We start from the raw sequence: 25,939 nt of genomic DNA, 5'->3' as shown, positions 1-25,939 counted from the left end.
TCCTCAGCATCTGCACATGGCTACCGCAGGTCGGATCACATTACGCAGCTTTTGGTCTAGGCTTCCGACCTCTGAAGAAAGGGTCATTTCTTGTTTTCTGTTTCCAAGCACCTAGCCAGGCCCTGATGCAAAGTCAGTGCTCAAAACTGCTGAATAAAGGAATGAATAAAGGAACTGCTTCCACACCCCTCAGCAGGATATAATGCAAAGAAACACAGTAGGATCAAAAGACCTGGATTTCAACTCCAATTTATTTGAACTCCTAAGCTGCAGAATACTTGATAAGAAAACTTGCTTTGGGGAGGAGGGTTCAGTTCAGTGGTAGAGCACATGCTTAGCATGTATGAGGTCCTCGGTTGAATCCTCAGTACCTCATTTTAAAAAAATGAAACAAATAAATAAACCTATTTACCCCCCTCAAAAAATATTTTTTGAATTCCAAATTCAAAGAAAAAAAAAAAAAAAAACCTTGCAGTTCACACAACATTGTAAACATGAGTATACTTCAATTAAAAACAAATCCTTGCCTTACAAGAATATATCTGGATTATGGAACTTTACAAATGTAAAATGCCTAGGGTACCACCTGCATAAGAAGAAGGAACTGTACAAATTTACTATCCCTCATTTATGAGGTATATTTCCTTTTGGCGGTTTATAACATCTCAGAGCTAATTTTCTCAGATTAAAAAAAAGAAGGAAACATTACCGGATTCTCCATACTGCTGAAGAATCAGATAAATCTATGATAGCATCTGACCCACAGAGTTTACTCAATAAATGCTTGTTGAATGAATGAATAATCAAGCAATGTGAATGCTGCTCCCTGCCACAGAGAATCATGATGATACTGCCAGGAAATCCCAAGCCCAAGTTTCACCAGACTCTACACTAACCATGGGTGACCTGGGCAGGCCTGTGTGCTCCTCTTAACCCCAGTTTAATCATGAATAGAAATGAGGGCAATAACACAAACCTCAAAGGGTTAGTGAGTCATTACTGAATTGTATACCAACTTTGCAAGATGGAACATTTAAAGAAATTTGGGCAAAAAGTCCGTAGGCCCTCTCCATATTATCTCTTACAACTACATGGGAATCTACATTATATCTCAAAATAAAAAGTCTAATTTATTAAAGAGGCTATTGAGGTTAAATGAGCTCACTGTCTCAAATAAGGAACACACAGTAGAAATAGGTCAATGCCCAGCCCATGAGATACACTCAGTAAACATTCCCACTGAGCCCACTGGTCCCTCCAACTTCAGAGCACGATGATGTGTCCTCATGGCCAGAGGCCCCTGCACCTGAAGCTAACAAAGCTAATGGTCCCCACTTTCAAGAGCCCCTGCCACCACCGTAGGCCTAATTTTGTACTTGTAACTTTTTTCTTTTTATTAAATAGAAAAACGTAATAGCATAGCCTTCAGGTCACCAAAACCTGACCACAGAGATCATGATGGCAGCCCTTCTTCATGAAACAATAAAATGAAAAGCCATTTCCACAAGATCTCTGTGTAAATCTACTAGGGAACCTCATCCTGGACTGAGAGGAAGAGGCCTGGGGAGGAGGGGGCCATCTGCGGCACACAGACCCATGGGCCACCTGTCCCACGATGGACTTTAGACCCAACCCTCACCCTCAAGGAACTTCAAAATAGACACAGACAGAGAGCTGTGGACAAGATTTTATTTTTTTTAAAGAAATCCCTGATTCTCTCGCAGGTTTTGTTTCTACCGAGAAACAAATATCTTACGTGTATAATGTTTCACAAAAGACTTAAATTGTTATCACCCCAACTTGTCGCATTAAGAAACTGAGGGAGAGAAGTTTATCACATTGTGCAAGATTAGAGAGAGGCAAAAAAAAAAAAAAAGATTAGAGAGAGGCCACTTCGAACACTGTATATAAGCCCAAGCCCCTGTTCCAGTGCTCACAATAGAAAGTGGGATATACTGCCCCTTTACTGCCCTCTCCCTGCAGTAAATGTCTGAAGAGTCTTTTCTGTGCCACCTGGAATCACAATCACTTCAATTTTCCACAAAGAGCTATGTCACTCCTTGGAGGATGTGTCAAAATGTATATGTTGAATGGGAGGAGAGATTTGTATTTTCTGTTTCTCAAAGGAAACATGGCTTAAAAGAAACTGAAAAGCACTTTTCTAGTCTATGTCTTCATTGTGCAGAGAAGGAAACGGAGGCTCAGAAGAGATGAGGAAATGGCCTTATTAACAAATATTGCCTCAGCGCAGCACCAAGCCAGCCTTGGGCACTGCTGGGGGAGGATCTGGAAGGCCCAGGAGAATGAGTCTTAGAAAACGGAAAGAGAAGAAGCATACAAGGCCCCGTCTCTACACCACCATAACATGAAGTTCCACCAAATTACCCAGTATGGGTGCAGCCAACATTAAGGTGGGCTAAACCGGATATAGAAACCTGGAAGTCTCAACCATAGTGGAAATTCCAACATTTACTATGTTTTTTTTCCCAGTTCAAGCATCAGCTCAGTGGGTGCTCTGTACCAGGCACTACACGAGGCCTGGAGTTCTCCCAAATACACAACTCTTATATCACGTGTGCAAAACACAAACAGGCGCACCAGAAGGAAAATGCCCACAGATAAGGTGGAATTACTGAAACTGAAAGCAGCCAACCAGCATATATTACTAGGAAAATCGATGCTGCTAGAAATAAACTCATGGACATACAAAGCAAACTGTGGTTAGCAGGCAGGAAAAGGGGGGTTAACAGATACACATTAATAAATATAAAATAAATGACAAGGACCTACTATATAGCACAGGGAACTATATTCAATTTCTTGTAATGAGTTGTACTAAAAACAATATAAAACATATGTAGAAACATATGCATATGTTTATAACTGAATCTCTGCTGTACATCTGAAACTGACATTCTAAATTGACTACACTTCAATAAAAAATAATTTTAAAAAATAAGTAAAAATAAAAGCAACGCCATTTAGAAAAAATAAAAGAATACTCTGATCCCCTTAGCTGTAGGTGCTGGAGAATTCTGGTTACAAACACCAAGTCCACTGGATCACTCCAGCACTGGCTGTCACTCTTTCTGACCATCAGAGAGTCACTTGGCTTCAGTGAGTTTCTTTTCTCTTCTGTGAAAGGCTTCAGTTGCAACTAACGATGTATCTCATCATTCACAAACCCAACAATTAATGAGGACTTCCCATGGGCCAGGCTCTGGAAATATGAAAATATAGGGTCCGAGATATATTCATGGGTAGAAGAAATTTATGCCATAAAGACATTAATTCTTCTTGCTTTGATAGTCAGATTCAATACAATTCTGTTTAGATTTCCTACCAGATTTTTTATGGGTAACAAGATAATTTATGGTCAGGAACAGCCAAGAAACTTCTTTAGAACCAGCACTGGGAAGGTGTGGATAGGTCATTCATTTCCACTGGTCTTTCTGAAGTGATGAAAACGTTCTGGAATATTAATGGTTGCACCACTGTGAATATGCTAAAGCTGCTGAATTGTAGCATTTATGTGGGTGGACTTCATGGTGTGTGAACAATATCACAATAAAGATGTTAAATGAAAAAATATTTCTTGACAATTATTTTTCCCTCTATACAACTAGTCTGCCCCACAATTTAAGAAGAACAAAAAAACCAAAACAAACCAAATTTTGCCAGGAGCTCTTTAGGACTGCAATGTCCCTGAGTCTACAAAGCCTCTGGTGGTGCTGTTCCTGTTAACACACCCTAGCTGGATTGGGCTAGTTAGGGACTGTAACTATTTTTTTAACATCGACGGTCACACGTTTCACCCTGGGAGAGGGAAGGATGGAGGATGTCACAGCCTCATGACTTCAGCTGATTTTTAACTGAACCAAGCCTTGCTTTCAACACTGTAATCCCTTTCACTATAAAAACAGTGACATCATCAAGCACCGCCATCATAACACGTGAAAGTGTTCAAGGTACTTACCTGGGGCAGAAACACTGAGGGAGGAGACGGAAGCTCGCTCAGCACTGACGCTCCCTTTTACCGACTCCACCAGGAGAAGCTGGGGTTTACAGCCGGAGGCACTCAGCTGGGGGAGCAGCGCAGACGCCACTGAGCTGGTCCCCAGGGAGAGGGAAAGGGAGAGGAGGGCAGCCCCGGGGTCGCGGGGCAGGGAAAGACGGGGGGGGACGCGGGCTGTAGCCCCGCTCGGAGGCCAGCCCCAGCCCCAGCCGCCCGACCCATCCGGGTCCGCAGACCCCACCCGCCCGGGACACAGCCCGCCCAGGGGCGGGGACGGGCCGGCGGCCGAGGAGAGGCAGCCCGGGAGGAGAGGACTCGCGGGTGGGAGAGGGGAAAGGGACGCCAGCCACGGACACAGGGGAGCCCGGCTGGGGCGAGAGGCGGCAGGTGCACACCTGGCCCTGGACAGCTGTGGCCGGGGCGCCGGGGCAGGAGCAAATGTCCTACCGGGCGAAAGAGCTGAGGAGCTTTTGGGGCCTTTCCCCGGCTCGGAGCTGGAGCTTCCAACACTCATTCCAGCTGGCAAAGACTGCGCATGCGCAGGAGGGCCAGCGATCCTCTCCGAGTTCTGTGAGAGAAGGTGGGGAAGCAAGGGACGGAGAAGATGGGAAGAGGACGGGAGAAGGGGAAAAGTGGAGGAAGAGACATGGACAGGAGCAGAGAGAAGGCAGGGATCTGGAGGGTGGAGGAGAGTAGCAGAGATGGAGAGAAATAGTTTTAACTCTGGGGGCATCCTGAAGGAGTCAACAGTCCTGCCTCTGCACACTTCTCTAACACTTTAAGGCCCGCAGCTCATATTTTACCTCCCTGGTCCAGCCCTCCACCCAAGGCCTCTGCAGAACCCCTATGGGGATCACACCCGTTGCTCCCAAGTGGAGCTGGGTTTCTCTTGCTCTGGGAACCAAGCACCCGCAGGTGTTGTCGCTCAGAACTACCTTGGAAAGAGTACATATTCCCCTTTTACATGCTGGGACACAGGCAGGCAAGATCTCTGCCTTACCTCCACTGTCCCAGGTGTTGTGCTGGCGGGGAGCGGGAGGTACGAGGTCAGATCCGAGGAGCATACTGCCTGAGTGTTGGTGCATAGTCCCCATCCTTCCAGGGTAAACCACACCTCACCCTCGGGGAACCATAAAGGGCACACAGTATGTCCCTGGGTGTGGGATAGCTGCCCTCAATTCCAGTGCCCAGCTTGCTAGGAAGATAGGAGTGTTACTGAGTCCAAATTCATTCTCCTTAGTGCAGGACAGGCCAGTAAGTTGGGAGACCAGGTGTTGGGGCATGGAGTAGCAACTTTCTGTAGACCTAGATGGCAAACTAATGTCCTGGAAAACCATCTCCCCAAGTCAGAATTCAGGCTCCTTTCCTACGTGCTTGGTTGTTGCTATCTTCTTGGTGTAGGAATTCTTTGTTGTTAGAATCCTTTGTTCTTGCAGCTCTCTGCCTGGGTCAGATCCCTGTAAACCTCCAACAAAACAAACGTTATTTTCTATTATGTAACTTGTTATCTTTATATGAATGGAAAAGTGTTAAATATCCTTAAAGGACAGAGCATTCAAAATAGGCTCTCCTGTATATTTTAGGCTCTAGGCAACATTGTTTTACAAGCAAGATGAAGCCTAGGAGACAGAGCACAGGGTTACACTCAAAGGAAAAGATCTAATATGGAGTCAGATTTGTTCTTTTCTATTACCAGGGCAGAAGACACTTGAGGTTTTAAATCCCTTTAAGTTAAAAATAAGTAATACTTTAAAGGAATTTACATACATAGGACGGAATGTGCATAGCATATCTGCAAAACACACAAAGGATTGTAAACAGTGGCATCTCCAGGGAGGGCTGAAAGAAGAGACGATGAGGGAAAACTTCTTTCACTTGTGTATTTTTGTGCTCTGTTTGAATTTTTTTAACCACATGCATGTATTTCTTTTTCAGTTAAAAAAAATGTGTAATGGAGCAAAGGAGTAGCAAGCTCAGCAAATACAGCAGCCATGGAATCACTGAGCCATCAATTTTGATTTTAGCCAGGAAGCATTTATTGACTCTCTCCTATGTGCCCAGTGCTCTTTTAAGACTTCTTTTATTTTTTTTTTATAAAATAATAAAGTGCTATTCCTCACCCCTGCCCATGGCTGGTGGAAAACCAACTGAGTTTTTATTGAGTTGTTTTCCAAGAAGTAGAGATCAGTTATAAACAGAACACATCTTCAGGGCAAAACAGGCGGAGTGGTTTTCCAGCAGGCTAGATAGCTATGAAGGGTTTTCAACAGAGGCACACAGAGGCTGAGAGAGAAAGCCTCCAGGACCCTACGAAAAGCTGCCCAAACTGCCTTCTCCATGGCACTACTGAAATAGGAAAGAAAAAATCTGACTCCATACTAGATCTCTTCCTTTGACTTTAACCCTGTGCCCTGTTTCCTAGGCTTAGTCTTGTTGGTTCTGCACCTTTTGTAAAACAATGTTGCCTAGAGCCTGAAATATACAGGAGAACCTATTCTCAAGGCTCTGACTTTGAAGGATATTAACACTTTTCTATTCACATGAAGATAACAAGTTACAGAATAGAAAATAACATTTGTTTGTTGGAGGTTTACACGGATGTGACCCAGGTGAAGAGCTGCAAGAACAAAGGATTCTAACAACAAAGAATTCATACACCAAGTTTGCAACAACCAAGCATTCCCACTTCCCATTTTTAATAAAAGAAGAGCCTGAAATCTGACTTGGGGTGATGGTTCCTCAGGACATTATTCTACCATTTCTCAGCTGGCTTTCCAAATTAAAGTCGCTATTTCTTGCCCCAAAACCTGGTCTCCTGATTTATTGGCCTGTAATGCACGAGCAGAGCAAGCCTGGACTCGGAAACACAGACATTGAAAGTACCCATTTGGTATATTAAATGACCTGCTTCTACTCATCTTCCTGACGTTTTATTCTCTTGAACACTCCTGCTATGTTTATGAAAAACCTGTCATGTGGACACATTTCCACCTCTAGCCACTACCCTTCCAGGTAAGAACTGATGCCAAGAAGGCAATGGAAGTTGCTAGAAGGTATTACCTGGACAAAATAGAGCAGAAGTGGGTTTTGGCTGATGTTCAGGAGCAGGCTGGAACACCTGACAAGATGTTATAAGTACGGATAAACAGCTGGGCACCAAAGGAGAAGCTTCTAAACTTCCATGAGGGACTTGATGGATAGGAAGTAAAAGTCCCAGACTATAGCTAGGATCCCACCACGAGCTTCCTGGGTGAGTCTGGGCAAGTAATTTAAAATCTCTAGGCCCGTGCTGTCCAACATGGGAGCCACCAGCAACATGCAGGATTATGAAGTTATTCTGTAGCCAGACAGAATTATAAAAAGACATTTTATTGCAAAGGCCCAGCAGGTATAATATTTAAAAACGTTATTGGTTATCTTGAGCTAACGAGTTATTTTTGTATGTGTAGGTTTCTGTGGTTTGTAAGGCCTGTGACTAATGATTCCGTTACAGTGATGTATTTTGGAATTATAAGTTACTAGACACAGTATCCTCATATCACAGTTGAAAAAACTGATCCACATAAGCAAGGTGATCTTACTTATTAGTTATGAGCAGGGGCTCTTGGGCCAGCCTGCCTGAGTATAAATTCTCACTCTGCCTCCAGGGGGTTCTGTGTGAATCTTGGACAAATTATTGTTGTTTTTGTTGTCGTTGTTATTATTTGTGCCTCTTTTTCCTTACCTTTTAAGTAGCGAGGAATATGTGGACTCTATCTCCTACTGTGTTGGCAGGATTAAATGAGTAAACGTCTGTGCTGCCCACTTCCCTGGGTTTCAGCATTCTCCAGGCAATCAGTGCCAAACTCAGAGGCATTCTCCACTGTCTTCGTCAGTCTGGGATGCTGTAACAAATTACCGCGTGTCGGGTGGCTTAAACAACCAGCATATTCCTTATGGTTTGGAGGCTGAGACTTTCAAGGTCAATGTATCCTTGAGAGGATTGCCAGCTCGAAGATGGCTGTCTTCCCAATATCTTCATATCCCAGAGAGCAGAGAGATGCAAGCACTCTGGGGGCTTGCATAAGAACACTAATCCCATTCATGAGGGCTCTACTCTCATGACCTCATTTTATCCTACAAATCACCTCCCAAAGGCCCCGCCTCGCAATACCATCACTCTGGGAGATGGGGTTTCGACATACGGATTTTGAGGGGATGCAAACATTCAGTCCACACATCGGCTAAGTCTCCCCAACATGCAGTCATCAAACCTGTAGCTAATTTCAAAGTAATATTTATATCTCTCTGCCCATTTCCATTCCTACATCCACTATCACTGAAGCCCTGTTACATTTTATTCCTTATTTTTCTTGTAGAGATTTAATTGATTCCTCTAACTCCAATGCTCCCCTCGCTCCAGTCTGCTTAACAGCCCTGCCAGGTAAGTCTTCTTTAAAACACCTTCCCATTTCACCTGGTTGTTTTTTAGGTGTAAATGTCAGAATCCTCTCCACACCCCATCCTATACCTTTAATCCGTTACACTACGGCTCACTATGTTATTTTCCTTTTACCAATGTAAGAAATTTCCATAAGCTTAAGAGCTTAAACCAGCACAGATTTATCAGCTTATGGCGGTGGAGGTCAGAGATCCAACACAGTTCTCACTGTGCTAAATTCAAGGTAGCAGCAGGTTTCCATCCTTCTAGAGGGTCTAGAAGAGAATGTTCCCTTGTTGTTGTTTTTTTTTTTTTTCCAGTTTCCAGAGGTAACCCACCTTCCTTAGCTTGTGCCCCACGACTTCCTCCATTTTCATGGTCAGCAGCCTTTCTGAACATTGCTCTATGGCTACACCTCCCTCTGAATTTAAACTCAGCTGGGAAATGTCCTCCATTTTAAGGACCCCTGTGAATACATTCGGCCCACCTGGACAATCCAGGCTGCTCACCCTATTGTCTCATCTCAGGATCCCCTTGTCCCATCCCATTCAGGCATTATGGATGTGGCTGCGACACTCACCTGTGTAACATTTCCTCTCATGAGAATTTTATGGTTCAAGGCACTTATGAATGACTTTTTGTTTTTCTTCCTTAGCCTTTCTGCATTCAGTATGTCTGGTGGATTATATGAATCCTTTTTATTTGTCCCCCTGCACTAATCTTTAATAATGTATCATGGGTTTAAAACGCTAACTGATAGACAATTTAGAAGACAGAAATCCTCTAAGATTTTTGTCCTAAAATATCTGTCATGCATTTTGCCATGTACAGTAACATGTCACAGGTGGCTACCCTGTGGCCGGGGAGGGACATGATTCTGCCATCACACTCCCCTCATTTTCACCAATGTGCTGATCACCTATCCAAGGCTCTATGCTCCCCGCTTCACTCACTTCCTCCTCCTTTCCATTGACTACCCTGTTCCCATCACTTCCTTCATTCAGCACATCAGGATTTCATGACCACATTCTTCTCTAAATGGAAAGGGTATCTTGAATCTAATGTCTGAAAACTCTTCTTACTGTATATGCACACACTGACCTTCACATAACCCCGTCCGGCTCTTTATTTTCCTAGAATCTCCCAGAGGAATCAGTTCCATGATGATGGTGATGATGATGATGATACTGACAATGATGACAGGGACCTCTCAAGGATTCTGAAAAAGAGGGAATCAATAAAGGGAGGGAATCATTGCAAAATTGCCCCAGAGACAGGCTTAAATGTAAATAACTGCTATAGTGTTTAATGAAATTGACTAATATATAACTATTTTTAAAACTTTATATCACTGAATTTAAAATTTTAACGGGAATTCTCATTCACCAGTAACCAAGATTCAACTCTAGGACCAAAGTCTAAGGATTTTGATCTTCTAACAAATTGTCCACTAGCCTTTTAAACACGTGATCCTTTTAAAAACTTAGTGCTGGGCTGAAAATAAGCAGGATTCATATAATCTCACCAGACACAGTGAATGTGGAAAGACTAAGGAAGAAAAACAAAAAGCCATTCATAACGTCTTGAACTTCACGTTGCTCACAGGAGAAAATGTTAGCCAAGGTGAGTGTCACATCAACATGACGCCTGAGTGGGATGGGGAAACTGATCTTCCTCATCAGACATTTATGCTGATTTGTTAGATGCCAACACATTTTCCTCATTGGATTTGCTTCTAACAAGTATGGAAGAATTTACGTTCTACCAAAAGCAGTCTAAACATTTTCCCCTGCTGTCAGGTCTCTGGACTGAATGTCCCCACAAGAAGGACATGAATATGCTTCATAGGGAATTCTTCCTGAGAAGCAACAGGATTTTCGAGGGCAGAACTGCAGGCCCCACATGGAGGGCTGGAGGAGGGCTACAGGGGGCACTGGAAAAACAGCAGGAGTGAGTTCAGATACTACCGCTCAGGTCGCCAAAGACAGCATTGCTATCTCTGAGGATATGACATTCTCCCAAAAGTTCCATGAGTGAAGTTACCTGTGAACACTAAGCAGGTTGTTAAGAAACAGCAGCACATAATTTGCGTCACAACTCAATTACAGTATGTTTTGATATTTGGAAAATAATTAGCCCATTGTCCTTTGAAACTGCAGCAGTAGCAATAGAAATGAAAAAGGCTGAGCCGTCTTGGAGACAACAATCAATAAACAATTCTAAATCTGCAGGATTCCTTGACGATATGCAAGCAATGAGCTAGATGTGTCTTGCAGATAGCTCTTACTGCAGGGCGCTGTCCTGCAAAGCATAGAACTAGTTTTCTCAGCAGACAGAGGGAACCAAGTCAAGATTCCAAATCTTGAGAGATTTACTATATGGCAGGAAAGATCACACAAGTACATCCAGCCAAATATGAATAAATGTAATCAAATATAATCAAATGTGATTGGAGCACAGATGAAACAGAAATTCCTTTCACCTGGGATCTAGAGAGACTTCTTCAGAAAATGTGGCTTTGGAGATGGCCAAAGACATGGGTGGAATTTTGGCAGAACAGGATGTAAGGAATTTTAAAACTGATTCTAAAATTCATATAAAAATTCAAAGGATCCCAAATATCCAAAACAATTTTGAACAAGAAAAACAAACTTGGAAAACTTGCACTATCTGATTTTCAGCTTTTTTTTTTTTTTAAACTACAGTAATCAGAAAGTATGGTGTTGGTGTAAAACAGGAAAATAGAATAATGGAGCAGAATAGAATGTTCAGAACTAAACCAACACTTATATAGACAATTGATTCTCAAAAAGGATGCAGTGGAGAAAGGATCTTTTCAACAAGTGGTGCTGGAAGAATTAGAGAGTGATATGCAAAAAAAAAAAAATGAACTTTGATCCACACCTCACAAAATATACAAAAATTAACTCACAATGGATCATAGATCTTAATAGGAAATCTAAAACTACAAAACAGCCTGGAGAAAAAGCATAGGCTTAAGCTTTATAACCTTGGGTTTGGCAAATATTTCTTTGCTATGACACCAAAAGTATAATCTATTTTAAAAAGAAACTGATAGAGTGAACTTTATCAAAATGAAGACTCTTCAAAGTTGTTCTAAACACTGCTAAGCAAATGAAAAGACAAGCCATAGACAGAAGCTATTTGCATATCATATATCTGATAAAGGTCTCTCTTTGTATCTGATCCAGAATAAAGAGGTCTCAAAACTCAATAATAATGCAAACACCTGAATGAATGAATGAGACCAGAAAACACACTTCAGTAAAGATATCCAGATGGATAATAAGCATATGAAAAGATGCTGATTAAAGATGCCATTAGTCATTAGAGAAATGCTTTTAAAAACCACAGTGAGATACTAGTACACATACATACAAGAATGAATACGATTAGAAAGACCGACCTTACAAAGTGCTTGTAAGGAAGTAGAGCAAGGAGAGCTGATACACACCACAAGGAATTTACAGTAGTACAACCATTTTGAAACAGTCTTTTACAGTTTCTTTAAAAAAGGTAAATACCTATCTACCATATAACCCAGATATTCCTCATCTGGTGCTTTAGAAAAGAAAAGCATATGTCCATATAAAGACTTGTAACCAAATATTCACTGCAATTTTATTTATAATAGCTCAAGTTGTAAATAACCCATGCATCCATCAAGAAGTAAATGGAGAAACAAATGATGGTCTATCCAAACACTGCTCACAACAAACTCTTCAGTAAAAACTCAGCACAAAACAATACTCTGCTATAAGACAAATAAGCTATTAATACAGCAACACAGATGACTCTCAAAATAATTACACTGAATGAAAGAAGTCAGACAACATAGAGTAGATACTGCATGAATCCATTCATACAACGATGTTGAAAATGCAGACCAATATGTTGTGATGGAAAGCAGATCAATGGTTTCCAGGGGAAGAGATTGGGAGGGAGGGAGGGACAACAAATGGCAGGAGAGAAGCTTTGTGGGTGATGGGTATGTTCACTCTCTTGAATGTGGTCATGGTTTCTTGGGGATATACTTATGTCAAAACGTATTAGCTGTACACTTTATACGTGTGAAAATTACTTTGCCAAGTATACCTCAAAGCTGTTTTAAGAAAAAAGGCACTTCAGTCCTGATCCACCTCAGCGCCTGATTGGAGAGACATGATCAGTCCCTCACCCTGTTTGCCTAACAGGAAGGTAGAAAACCTCTCACGGAAAATAACATATGGATTTTTCATTTGCAATGTCTGCCATGTAATAAAGAATTTCAAGACATGCAACATGTCAAGACTATATAACGGATAATATGAGAATAAGAAACATTAGACAAAGGATGCAAACCCCCAGGTGATGTAGGCATCAGAGTTACCAATAAAGGCTATGAAATACTTTTAATATATACTTTTAATATATTCAAGAAAATAAGGAAATTATGGGAGAATAGATAACAGGGTAAAGACTTTCACCAGAGAAATATACTGGAATGTATTTTTAAGAGAAATCAAACAGATACTCTAGAACTGAAGCTTTCAGCTCTGGAAACAGGTAAACAGAGCTAATTAGGTTCCCTTTTAAGTAAAACTTTCAGTAATACCGGGTAAAATACAACAACAAATGTAACACAGAGCTAACTATGGAAAGAGAAGTTCCCAGGTGACAATACAAAGAGGACACTTAAAGCCCAGAGTGGTAATCTTGTGAGCTGATGCCACCACACCATGGAGGGAAGGGGTTTTAATCTGCACATAGAGATACAATGTCCATTTAGGAAAAACGGTCCATACCAGATGTAGAAGACTCTTCCTTTATATCTATATAGGCAGATACAGAGATGTAAAGGGGCAGCAGAGGTCACAGTGACACAGGGCCCTGGGCCAAGGAGTGTGAACACCTCTGCAAGCTGGGAAAGGTAGGAGGAAGAATCCCTCCCTAGAGCCTCCGTGTGGAACTTAGCCTTGGCCACACGTTGGTTTTAGCCCACTGACAATGACTTTGCACTTCTGCACAATAGAACAGTGAGACGATGAATGTGTATTGCTTTAAGCCACTGAGTCTGTGGTCCTTTGTTACAACAGCAAAAGGAAAGAAACTCAGGAACCAACATGAACATGAACCCCAAGCTGCCTGCTGTGCTGGCAGGAAGTTCTTTGTCTCTGATCCTGAGGGAGACTCCTGTCTTCTGGCAGCATCCACAAACTACCTCATGCTAACTTGACAGCTTGCAGATGGTTAAATCTTAACCCTGCCCAGTTCTTGATATTTAGTTAATAAAAATGATGGTGTCATCATGGGTATTTTTCCATCTTTTAAATACCCTTCAGTCTTCTAATAAAGCTACCTCTAATTGAGAGACAGTGTAAATAGTTTTCAAACTTCATAATAAATAACTGTGGTTTTATTTGGTTATTTAAATTATGAATAATAATATTCACATTAGTAAAAGTTATTAAAATCAACATTGTTTAATGAAAATATCTTTTCTTTTTGCATGAACATGTATTAACTACAATAAATGTTCCATGCTTTGTTCTACGATTTACTGTTAGAGCCTTAAAGAATAATATTTTCCTCAAAAGATATTATGGCAAAGGGATTTCTTTTGATGGAACAGTTCCTACATCAAATCTGGTGCATGGCTCAGGCCACTGGGAACCTAGAGTTGATAGAAATTAGGAGGCATTATAAACACAAAATGATTTTTAAAGAATTAAACAACTGGATGTGTGAAACAAAGAATCCGAGAATATTCTAGTGAAATAAATGTATTTTTCAGCTTAAGCAAGACACTGGGTGAATAAATCCAAAATGAAAAAAACACCCAGAGATCAGCAGTGAGTCATGCATGCAGTGTGACTGATCAAAACCAAGTTGTTTCCAAACCAGTGTGTAGGCTTGATGCCTTCATGAATGAAGTCTGTGTGGCACCAGTTCACCTCGAATACATGTTGATGAGGTATTTATAAGCCCTTCATCATCCCAGCACAAAGCCCACACATGAGCCACAAGACCATCACCTACAAATCTGCAAAACACACAGCATGGTGAATAGCACTTTTCTTGTTCAGTAGCCGGTGGCAGGGCACTGTGAGCAGACAGAGATACAGGGACACAGAGACACAGAGGCACTTCCCCTCACTCAGCTGATAACCTTCCGTGCATTCCTGGGGACAGGATTGTCATAAAATGCACCATGGATTGATCCTCCTCCTAGGAAAGGAACGGTAGGTCTGTCCTCAGGTTGGAGCAAGGGTGGCCGGAGGATCTCAGAAGAGCTGTTTCAGCACAACCAATAGAATTTTCGGCCACCGTGACCACGAGAGACAGGTCTCCTGCCATCCCGGTAGGCACTTGGGCTCCTGACAAAAGCTGGGCTCAGTAAAGGCTTGAGTAGAAGGCACAGACCTGAGGGATGCCCCAGCAAGAGACAGGAGGTAGGGCCTGGTTTATACTGCTCTGGGTGTATCCCAGCCTCATCAGAATACGAAATCAGAAATTTGCAAAACAGCAGAGCTGGGATGGATCATCTACTCCAGACTCCTCACATTACAGTTTAAAGGGTGGCAGCCCTGGGAGGCAAAACAACGTGCTAAAGGCAGAACGTGGAAGAGGCAGCGCGAGATAAAATGCACCGTGCCAACCCCTGTTCAAGGATGCTGACACTGAGTGTGGGGCCAAGGTTTCCAACGAGGAGAATGAGACAGTGTAAATACTTTGTTCCCCCCAAAACCCCAAATATTTTTTAATGGCACAAAACTCACCTTAACTAGCTCTCTTCTGAGGGCGCTCTCTTCTGCTTCTTCGTCTTTCTGTCTGTCTCCATTTCTCTCTTTCAGACAAAAACACATACAATTTTGTGAAAGGGGACTTCCTGCCATACAAAGACAAAATTCATATCTTCAAAAAGACACCTGACAAAGCACGTTTCTCAATTCAAGTCTTTGTGTGGGGTCTGGGCAACTGGCTTATTTTCTAGAACATTCGGTGGTTCGAAAATCAGATCATCTTCCCCAAAGGAAGAGTTCTGGTCCGTGTTGATGAAGCTGGGGGTGTCACATTTCATGAGCCCGTTCGGCTCCTCCTCTGGCCACCTGCTGCATCTGATGGCTTCCTGTAGCCGAACATCACTGTCAAGGGCTATGGTTGGGATACTAGCTTTGGCCTTGTCGAAGTGGCCCACTTCATTGACGTAGCAGTGAAAGATGGACCTAGATTCGTCATTGACCTGCCAGAGAACATCTGGGGCACCAGCGGTCTTCCAAAGTCTGACACAAATCTGTTCAGTCTGAATCTGTTCTCGGGAGACTCTGCATTGCTATAAAGAAAACCAAAATAAAATATCGCTCACACTCTAGCTCGGTGACCTGAAGAATCATAGTTTTTGCCATCTACTGAGAGCAAACCCCTGCAGAGAGCATGCTGACAAGCACTGGAAGTGAAAGACATCACTTCTGAACACATACAATTACACCCAAGGCAAAAGTCTCAAGTGAGGACCCTTGGACAATCCTGAAAGACATCGATCCCTGAGAATCCTCAATATTGGTGTCTCGCACACCAGTGTTTCTCAGTGGGACAATCAGATCATCTTCATCAGATTTAGTTAAAGTGCTTCTTAAAATGCAGAATTCTGGTGTGCACACCCTCAGAGTCTCAGAGGTAAGGACGGGTAGTCTGTATTTTCATAGCCACCAAGATTACTAAACATGCTCAGGTTTAGCACAGCGGTCTACATCGGGTCACCTGAGCATCGACAATGCTGTCTCATGTGGTGGGGTGGCCATGTGTGTCAGGGTGCTGTCCTACCCACGTGACTCCCCTGATTCTCAAAACTCACAGTGCAGCCCCATTGGGCAAGAAATACCACCATTTCACAATGCATACTCAAGGCGCCCGACTGACAGATACAATCAGTGATAGGAGAGGGGACAAAACTCAGCTTCCTGATAACTTCTTTCACTTACTGTGGGACAAATGATCAATTCAATGGTAATAAATTAGTGAATGAGTGAATAAGATGACTCGTTAGTCCCACGAGTGCCTGGAAGAGCGAGCCTGGGCACACTGAGAACCGTAACAGCCCATCTACTTAATTGCCATCCTCCCCAGATCTATGTAAAGGTTACTACCACGCAGGCAGTGTCTCCTGAAGGGCAAGAATCATGTCTGAACACACTCTCAAATCCAGAACAGAACCTGACAACAATTAGGCTCTGGAGTCTGTGTTTAGCGAGTGTGGAATCTCAGTTATTTCAGCTCTTAGACCTTGCCTTCCCATCCCACCCCTCATGATATGGCCCCTAAGACCAGTTCTTTCAGGGCTGGGGCCACGGAAACCATTTACAGGACTGGAAGAATCTGATCATATAAACCATCTCCCAGATTATCATCAAGTGTCACCTGCATTTCAGGGATCAGTAATTCCAGAAGCTTTGCAGTTCAGGCAGCTGAGGGATTTTTATATCAGCTCTGTCTTCTACTGTGACTGCCTGGGTGACATCCGACAAGGAATTCTCAAAAGCCTGAGCTTTTCCTTTCAGGAATAATCTAATTAACAAATCTCGCTGACCACTCAACCAATGTGATGTGAAGATCAATGATTTACACAGGAGTACAACATTCACTAGGTCGTGGATTTAGAATCAGAGAAAAATCATTTGAGAAAGATTGACAGAATTTAGCTTTAATGCAAATTTAAGTATTCTTACCTTTCAGTAAATCATCTTCCCCTACTTATCACTTCACCCAAGTTTAAAAGATATTTGAGAACAGGGATGAGTGTGCCAGCAATCTGTGACCCAATAACCTAAAATGTCACCTAGGAAAAAGAGAGGAGTAACACATTTTTAAAAAGCATGGTGAGGATGGCGGGGCCATCCCCCAACTCCACACTAAGGAGATCTGAGTAATAGCTTTCCTGCCTGCCTGGGGCATCAGCTGATGTGAAAACCCACCCAGAAACCTCACTGTCCAGCAGCTCTTCCGTAACACAGGCTACACTTCCTAAGAATTAAGAATTGGGTCAAGTAACCCCTTCGCTGAAGAATAAAGACAAAGGACAACAAGAGGTTTCTGCCCCTCCCCAGGGGAGAGCCCAGACCTTGGGCTGCATGCACTGCGCCCACCTCCCAGGAGAAGAATTAACTGGAGAAGGGCGTTCTGCGAAACTGGGGCAGCAAAGTTTGATATGGGAACAAATTGACCAGCTGGCCAGGGACAGCCCCCTTCGTCGCTGCCTTGGCAGCTGCCTCCGCCCCCTCAGCACATCCTGCCCACCTCCAGTGGCTAAGCTGTCAGGGAAACTGTGCTTTGGGACCTGGGGCAAAAGAGGCTGCCCCCAGGCCAAGCTGCGGAAGAGATGGGAGCTAAACCACCAGCTCCCAAGCGGCAGGCTCCATACCCCAGCAAACACCCCGCCGCCCCCTCACCCTACTGCAACCCCGGGGCAATATGACCCGGAGAAACGTGACCTGGGAACGAGGGTCGGCCACGTCAGGCCTCCAGAGAGATGGGAGCTTATCCTCCACCTCGCAAGGGGCAGCCCCTCTCTCCTCTCCAACACCTGATCTCACAGCGCCCACCTCCCAGGAGCAACCTGACCGGGTGTGGGGTGTCAGGCGAATCTTGCGCGGGAGAGGCCATCCCCAGGCCAGGTCAGTGGAGAGGAGAAGAAGTGGCCCCATTAGGACGGGCAGCCGGATATCGCAGCTGCCTCTGCCCTTCGACCGCATCGCGCCCTTCTCCCAGGAGCAAGCTGACCTGGAGACGGGCATCCGGCTTCTTGGGCAGTAGAGGACACCCCCAGGATTGGCAGCGGGGAAGAGGAGAGCAAATTGACAGGCTCAGCGCTGCAGGTCTTCTACCCCCGCCGTCGCCACCCCCGCACCTTAAAGGCACCGCCCAGGGCACCCCTCCCCCAGCAGGTTGAATGGGACAGGTGTGTCTGGTGATCTGGGGGAGGAGAGGCCACTCCCACACCAGGCAATCGGGGAGACGGGAGCCAATCCACCAGCTCCCCAAGGCAGCCACCTACCCCCGCAGCAGCCACCTCTCTTGCCCCCTGACCTCACGGTGGCCTCCTCTAGGGAGCAGGCTGACCTGGAGATGGACGTCCGGCGAACTTGGGACAACAGAGACAGCCCTCAGGGCAAACCATGGGGGGAAATGGGAGCAAATGGACCGGCTCCATGGGAAAACCTGCCGCTGCTGCCACCACCCCCAACGTACCACGCCCGCCTCCCGGGGTCAGGCCGACTAGGATACACGTGTCCCGTAACCCAGGGCAACAGAGACCGCCCCTGGGACAAGCCGCAGGGAAGATGGGAGCAAATGTGCCCGCTCCCCCGATGCAGGCCCCCGACACCCGCCACCCGTGCACCCTGACTACCCTGCCTCCCGCCCCCAGCAGGCAAAGTGGGACAGGGGTGTCCGGGGACCTGGCGCAGCAGAGGCCGCCTGCAGGCCACGCGGCACAGACATGGGAGCTAATACACAAGCTACCCCGGGGCAGCCTCCCTATCCCCGCAGCCACCACCTTACCAGACCCCTGACTGCACCGCACCCATCTCCCAGGTGCAACCTCACCTGGAGTCGGACCGCAGGCAAATCTCCGGCGGCAGAGGTCGCCCTCAGGCCAGGCCGCGCGGGACAGAAGAAATGGAGCTACTCCCTGGAACGGACCCCCTCCCCCTGCAGCCGCCGCCGCCGCCTCCCAGGGGCAAGCTCACCTGGAGACCGGCGTCCCGCCTCTACGGCAGCAGAAGCTGCCACTGGCTCCGCCGCGGGGGAGAGCTGAGCGAACTGACCGGCTTTCGCGCGGCAGCCCCCCTAACCCCGTGGGCCCCGCACATTAATGGCACCGTCCCCACTCAGCAAGCTGAGCGGGACAGGCGTGTACGGTGACCAGGGGCAGCAGAGGCCGCTCCCAGGCCCGGCAGCCGGGAGAAGGCAGCTATTCCAACAGTTCGCCAGAGGCAGCCGCGCTCCGCCCCCCTGTCGCTGCCTCTGCCCCCTGACCTAAACGCCCCACCTCCCAGGAGCAAGTTTACCTGGAGTCCAACATCTGGCGAATCTCCAGCGGCCAAGGCCCCCCTAGGCCAGGCTGCAGGGAAGAGAAGAAATCGACCGGCTTGCCCGGGCAGCCTCCCACGCACCGCCGCCTCCGCCGCCCCAAACGATTGGACTAGCCTCCCGGGGTCAGGCTGACTGCGAGGATGTGCACTTGCCTTCTAATCCTGGCCACGTGCCTGAGCACCTCCCTGCATCCCTACACTCCCCGCACCTCTGCACCCCTGCCACTATCTGCACTTCTGCACTGCCTGCACTTCTGCACCCCTGCACCCCCGCATCCCCTGAACTGCCTGCACCCTCCACAGCCCCTGCACCCCTGTCACCAGTTACACTTTTGCACTGCCTACACTCCTGCACCCCTGCATGTCCCACACACCACCTCTTGGGCCTGTGGCAGAGTCTCTGCTGTTAGACCAATGCACAGGAACTCACATCTTTGCCAGTATATGATGCATCAGTGGACGTCTGGGGTTGGCTGCAGGAAGGTACATGTTCCCGGTCACTAGCCTGGGCCACTAGGGTGATCTCTCTGAGGTCACCAAGGGCGGGCTCAGAGATGCTGTTTTCCGGGAAGAGAGGAGTTGAAACAGGTCTTGAGGGCAGAGCTGTGCTCACCAGGCCGTCCACGCTTCATGTTTTACACAGGGCTTCGGAGAAGTGAAATGGATCCAGCCAAGTAAGACCGGCCTGCTGTACGCCCACCTCAGTCCTGGGCTCTGAGTCAGACCGACTGGCTCCCACCCTCACGGCCCAGTTTTGGTACCTGAATGGTCCCTTTGAGGCATCCCATCAGTTCTCAGGAAGAAGTCTGGCTGCTTCCACACCATGGCCCTCCCTCCTGTGCTGGTCTCAGGAAGTTTCCTTATTTGGGGAAGAAGGCAGCCCACCCCTACCCCACCCCTCACCATGCTCTCACCCAGGCTGCAGCTCTCTCTGCCCATCAGAGTCTGGAAAGCCATCCCTCTTCAGTTATGTCCCTTCTGAGATGGACTTGCTTCCACTCAATTCTAGGCGAGGATGCACCATGGAATGCACTGGGTAAGAGAACCAAAATAAATAATTTCTTCTGTGAGGTTTTCTGTTTATCTACTGGGATGGGCTGTGTGTAGTTTGCTACAGCTATTGGTGTGAGAGGCTAAAACAGCCTGTGTGTCCTTGTTTTCATCTCCCCGCTGTCTTTGGGTTTTCCCTTGACACTCCTGAGACATTTACTTCTTCTAGTTTTATTCCTGTTATTACACAGGGGCCCTACTGACATGGAGGTAAGGTGTTGGGGGAGCAGGACAGAGCAGGGCATCTGTAGTCCTGTGATTAGTTCTCATTGAGCCTATGCCCTGAGCTGTGACCTCCACAAGTGTGTCTCTTTCCCCCCACCCCAATTTGGGTGAGACAGAAGGGATTTCCCTTCTCCCAGGTTGGTTAGGCTCTGGTAAAATAATTTCTCATTAAAAAAACAAACAAACAAAAAACAACTTCCCCAAATGAAACAGAATGTTTTGGGTATATTTCAATAGAGTTATTTTCTCCTTTCCAGGCAGGAAGCATGAGGAGTTATCCTCTGAGGCCTTCATTCTGAGAACAGGACACGGTCCTGGAGGTAAAATACATGAAAAAGAGCAGGGGGCCCCTCTGACTGGCCCCCTTGAGTTGTCACACTCGGACTTCCCCACGCTGAGATTTCCACTGGCCTCAGGGACCTGTTAAATCTGCCTGCCCTGGGGGTTGTTACAAAAGCGGGTTCTGCCCTGGGAGCCGTGACTCGCCAAGCCTGCCTGGCTGCCTCTCTGTGTTGGGAGCAGATTTTCCCCTCATTTTTCTGGGATCTAAGAAGTACAGTGGGATTGCAGCTCCCTCAGCTCTGGTGTTGTTTTCAGGACAGAAGGAGAAATTTCTGAGCTCCACACGAGCTGGAACAAAGGCTGGAATCCTCCCCTCCTCTGCCTCCGTGCAATAAGTGGCTGTGGTTCTAGCAGAGTTTCTGAAGATGTGGATTTAAACACACACATCCCAGCCCCTACAGGAGCACACAGTCCCATAAATCCCCCCAGTTTCCACTGGTAACTACTGAGCTGATGGGGACACGGGTTTCGGGTCCACAGAGGCCTGACTGCACTATTTGCTCCGTGGCCTATTAACGTGGTTGCTCTGGGTCTTGTCTGAAGTGGCTTGCTTACCGCACCTGGTACATGGGAAACACAAAATAAGTTCTAGAAACTTCACTTTTTCTCCCTCCAGGGCCTTCAAACATAGAAAGTATTAAGTGAACTCAGACGGCCTAGTCACCGCAATGAGGTCCGTCCAGCCTGGCTCTCCTGAGTGATGGGCACTGACTTGCACCTTAACTCGGAACAGTAGGGGAACCGCCTTCTTCTAACTGGGCCTCTCCCCACACCGGGCACGCCCTCAGCTGAGACGGTGTCAACTCCCCCATTGAGGTGTGTGCTGGTGGCTTCAGTGTGACCTGGCCCTGCCGGGATATGAACCTGCAGTGAGTGAGGTGGAGGGTCGGGTGGAGAGGGGTCCCTTCTGGGGTGGCAGGGGGCCCGGTAGCACCCAGCCCGGCCTGGTGCCTGGGGCTCCCTAACACCTCCTACAGCTCCTGGGTTGGCTCCGGTCCTGGCCAATCCATACACCCTCCCAGCATCTTCTCATTAAGTCCCTTTTTGCTTTTATCAGCGAGAGGTGGCTTCTGTTGCTTGTTCAGTGAAACAGTACATAGGGAAACCAGACTATTTCTAACATCAGTAAAATACCAACCTCAGTTATCTCGCCGGGCAGACCGTGCAGCACAAAGGCCTGCACAGGGCTGTGCGAACGGCTTACGTGAAGGGTCCTCATCATCTGTCTTCAGAGATGCAGAAGCTGGTGGTTCAGGTAAAACCTCAGGGAGGGATTGAGGAATCCAAAGCTGGTTGGTTTCAAAGGCTAACTGGTCAGACCAGACCCCTGAGCTGTGGTCAGAAGCCTAGCTCAACATCACGCAGACTCAGCACCATAAGTGCCAGGTGGGGGTGATGGTGTTCCCTTTGCAGGCTCTCATTGGGGATTCACTGTAGTCCCTTAAATGCAGCAGAGATTCCAGCCCCCTTAGCCCCCACCCTGCGTGTTCCATGACACAAATCCCGGGAGTGTTAAATTTTCATCTTTGTTTAGGAGGATGAAGGAGGGGCAAGAAGAGACATAAATTCATACTGACTGACACAAGGTCACAGCCAGTACCTCCTCCTTGGAGAGATATGTGCTCCCAAAGTGGTGGCTGGGGGGCTGGGCGGAGACCCTCCACTGGTCCCAGAGGGACTCCCTCATCTGGCCACAACTGATGGGTTGGACAACAGATCCAGATGGAGACAGAGCATCTTTCCTGCGAATTTGGAACTGACACACAGAAATCAAGTTCACTCATCTGGGGATTGGCGAGGGGCGGTGGTTGGAAGTCAAATGAAACCAGAGCATGAGAGAAAGTTAGAAGTGAAAGAGAGAGAGACAGAGAGACTGAGCTTGTGAGAGCAAATAGTCAGAAAGAAGGAAAACAATCAGGGGACAGAAGAATTCCAGCTCTTGACTGTCTAGTCTGTCCTAGCCCATCAACGACCCCGCGGGATGGTTAATAAAATTCCAGTTTTGCAGATAAGGATAAAGGCTGAAAGAGGTGGGGGCTGGGTTTGGGTGCACAGTTAATTCAAGTGCCGCTGGACCCCTCATTTCCCATTGCCTGAAGGCACTGTAATCCTCACTGGGACCCCTGTGGTCCCCTGACAGCCCAGCACCCTGATCAAATGGCCCCTGCGGGAGTGGGAACCCCTCTGAGCGTGAAGAGTTCCCTGAACCGAGATGCCATGCATCAGCAGGCTCCTGCACACCCCAGGTTAACATCTCCCCAGCTGTGCAGTCTCCCGACCCACTTCCCTCCCTGCCAGGCACCCCTTCCTTACCACCGAGTGTACTGCAGGAATTCAGACACAGGGATGCCCAAAGCAACACGAGCCCACCGGCTATACAAACAGCAGACTCCCAGCCCCACCTGGGTTCCGAGGGGACAGTAGGCGTCCTCAGCTTCCATGTGTCTAAGACAATCTTCTTCAGCTGGAGGTTATAGAGAAAAATAAAAGGTCCAAAACATAGTTCAGTGAGGAATTCCTCCAAGGACCTGACTCCAGAGACTACAACCATGGGTCCCTACCCCCCGGACTTGGGGTGAAGGTGGATTATTGATCAGCACAACCTCCGGTGGCCCAGCTCCTCAACTTGGCTGCCCAGAGTGGGCTGGGGGAATGGGTAAAGCCAGGGCACTCAGGAAGAGCACAGAGGACCTGATCTCCCCTCTCCGCACTTGTAAACCCTTCCTCAAATCTCAAGGCATCTGACAGAGAGCAGCCACCACAATAAGGAGATGCTCCCATTTCTTCACTCACTCCAGTCTGTTCACTTACGTGCTGAGCATCCACTGGGTCCCAGGACATGACACATAGGATGGCCGATGGGACAGGCTTGGTCCTTCCCCCTGGACCCTGTTCAATCTGATGGAAGAATGATCACTCATAAAGAGTTTTTCAAAATTATACAGAGACCAAAGACAAACTGCAGAGTGAACCAAATTTAAAAATATATATGAAGATCCCCCAGTCTCCCCGCCTAAGGTTAACAGCATAAAGCAAAAAGATGTTGCCTTTGATCACCAAGGAAGTTGTCACCCCCTCTCAGGTGGAAAGGACAGTTATTCTTTGAGCAGGACAAAGAAGTGCTCCATCGGATTGGACCAGGGCATCTACAGTCATTCAGCAAATGTGTATAAGCTCCTACTACGTACGGGAATCTCCTAACTAGACCAATTCACAAGGTTCTCGGGCTTTATCAGTCAACAAAATAGACATGACTCCCCATCACTGGGGGCTCAGAGTTTTAGTAGAGGAAACAGGCAGCATGTTGGGGGTAGTAAGAGCTTGGAAAAATTAAAAAAAAAAAAAGAGTGATATGAGCAAACTCCGGTGATGGCGGTGGGGTGGGAGGCAGGCAGGAGGGAATAAGGCAATCCTGGCAGATCTCACGGAGTAATGAACTTGAAGCAGAATAGATCCGGAGGAAGAAGGAAGAGCCGGAGCCAGAGGCCCCCTGAGTGAGGGGGAGAGTGTGGGCAGAGAGGCAGAGCACGCCGGGTCCTGAGGCCTTTGTGACGACTTTGGCTCCTAATGAAATGATGACCCGTTTAGTGAGTTTTGAGGGGAGGGGTGATATAGTCCAACTTAAGCTTTTGTGTTTGTGTTTTTTTGTGGGAGGTAATTTATTTATTTTAATGAAGGTGCTGGGGATTGAACCCAGGATCTCTTTTTTTTTTTTAACATTTTTTATTGATTTATAATCATTTTTGAACCCAGGATCTCTTGCATGCTAAGCATGCGCCCTACCACTGAACTAAACCCACCCCATCAATGTATGCTTTTGCAGGCTCCCTCTGACTCTGTGTGGATGAGAGATTGTAGGAAAGCAAAGATGGAAACAGGAGGCTATTGGTGTCCAGGAAGGGCTGAAGGTGGCTCTTAGGAGGGCGGGGAGCAGGGAGCAGGTGGTTAATGAAGACAGAATACCCAGAATTTTCTAACAAGCTGGATTTGCTGTCTGTGTGTGTAAGAGAAAGACAGAAAGAACATTGTTCCAACATCTGGACCTGGACAATGGGAGGGATGTCCTCTCCATCCACAAGGGATGGGACAAGGTGGGGCTGAGAAGGTGGAAAGGGGCTGGTATCAGCTCAGTTCTTCAATGTCATGGTTAAGATGTGTATTACATATTGCCACAGAAATGCCTAATAGGTAGAGGAGTCTGTTTTCTTTTTCTAACATTTAAAAAATATAATTTAAATGTATTAATAGTATTATGTGAATGATTTGGGAAGTTTGTTTCATGCCAAGGTATATGTTATATATAGCCAAATGGAAAATATATCAGAAAGGGGAGAAATGAGGGCTTTCACATAAACTGACTGTCCATAACGTAGGTAAAATTTCAATAAAACCAGTGTTCAGTGCAAAAACCTCATCTTGGTGTTACATAAAAATAAATGAAAAAGGACTATGTTAATGTATCATTATTTCATGTTACATAATAGCCCCAAACAAACACACTGTTTAACTATGAGGCTTGTAGAAATGCTATTCGCTTTTTTCACATAAATACAGAAATGCAGAAAGGTTCTAAGGTAGAATAAGCATCTTAGTGGAAATAATACAGATTTGAGCATTTTACATGATATACATATTTACTGATACAAAATTTGGAAAAGTAATTACATAGTACAACATATGTATGAATGTGAAAGCAAGATTAATGAAAGAAAAAGAATGTGAGTCTCAGGGATAAAGGTCCAGATGGAAAGGGCAAATCAGGGAGTTTTGGAGAAATCGAGAAATTGATGGCATGCC

General features: G+C 46.2%; 1 pseudogene; it reads right to left on the bottom strand.

The window, feature by feature from the left end:
* The window catches only part of LOC141577679 (trafficking protein particle complex subunit 9-like), a 141,119-nt pseudogene that overhangs the window by 108,606 nt on the left and 6,574 nt on the right, over window positions 1-25,939 (bottom strand).

This window comes from Camelus bactrianus, chromosome 5 (genome assembly GCF_048773025.1).
Source record: "Camelus bactrianus isolate YW-2024 breed Bactrian camel chromosome 5, ASM4877302v1, whole genome shotgun sequence".
NCBI lineage: Eukaryota > Metazoa > Chordata > Mammalia > Artiodactyla > Camelidae > Camelus > Camelus bactrianus.
This window is presented reverse-complemented; position numbering and strand designations above follow the sequence as displayed.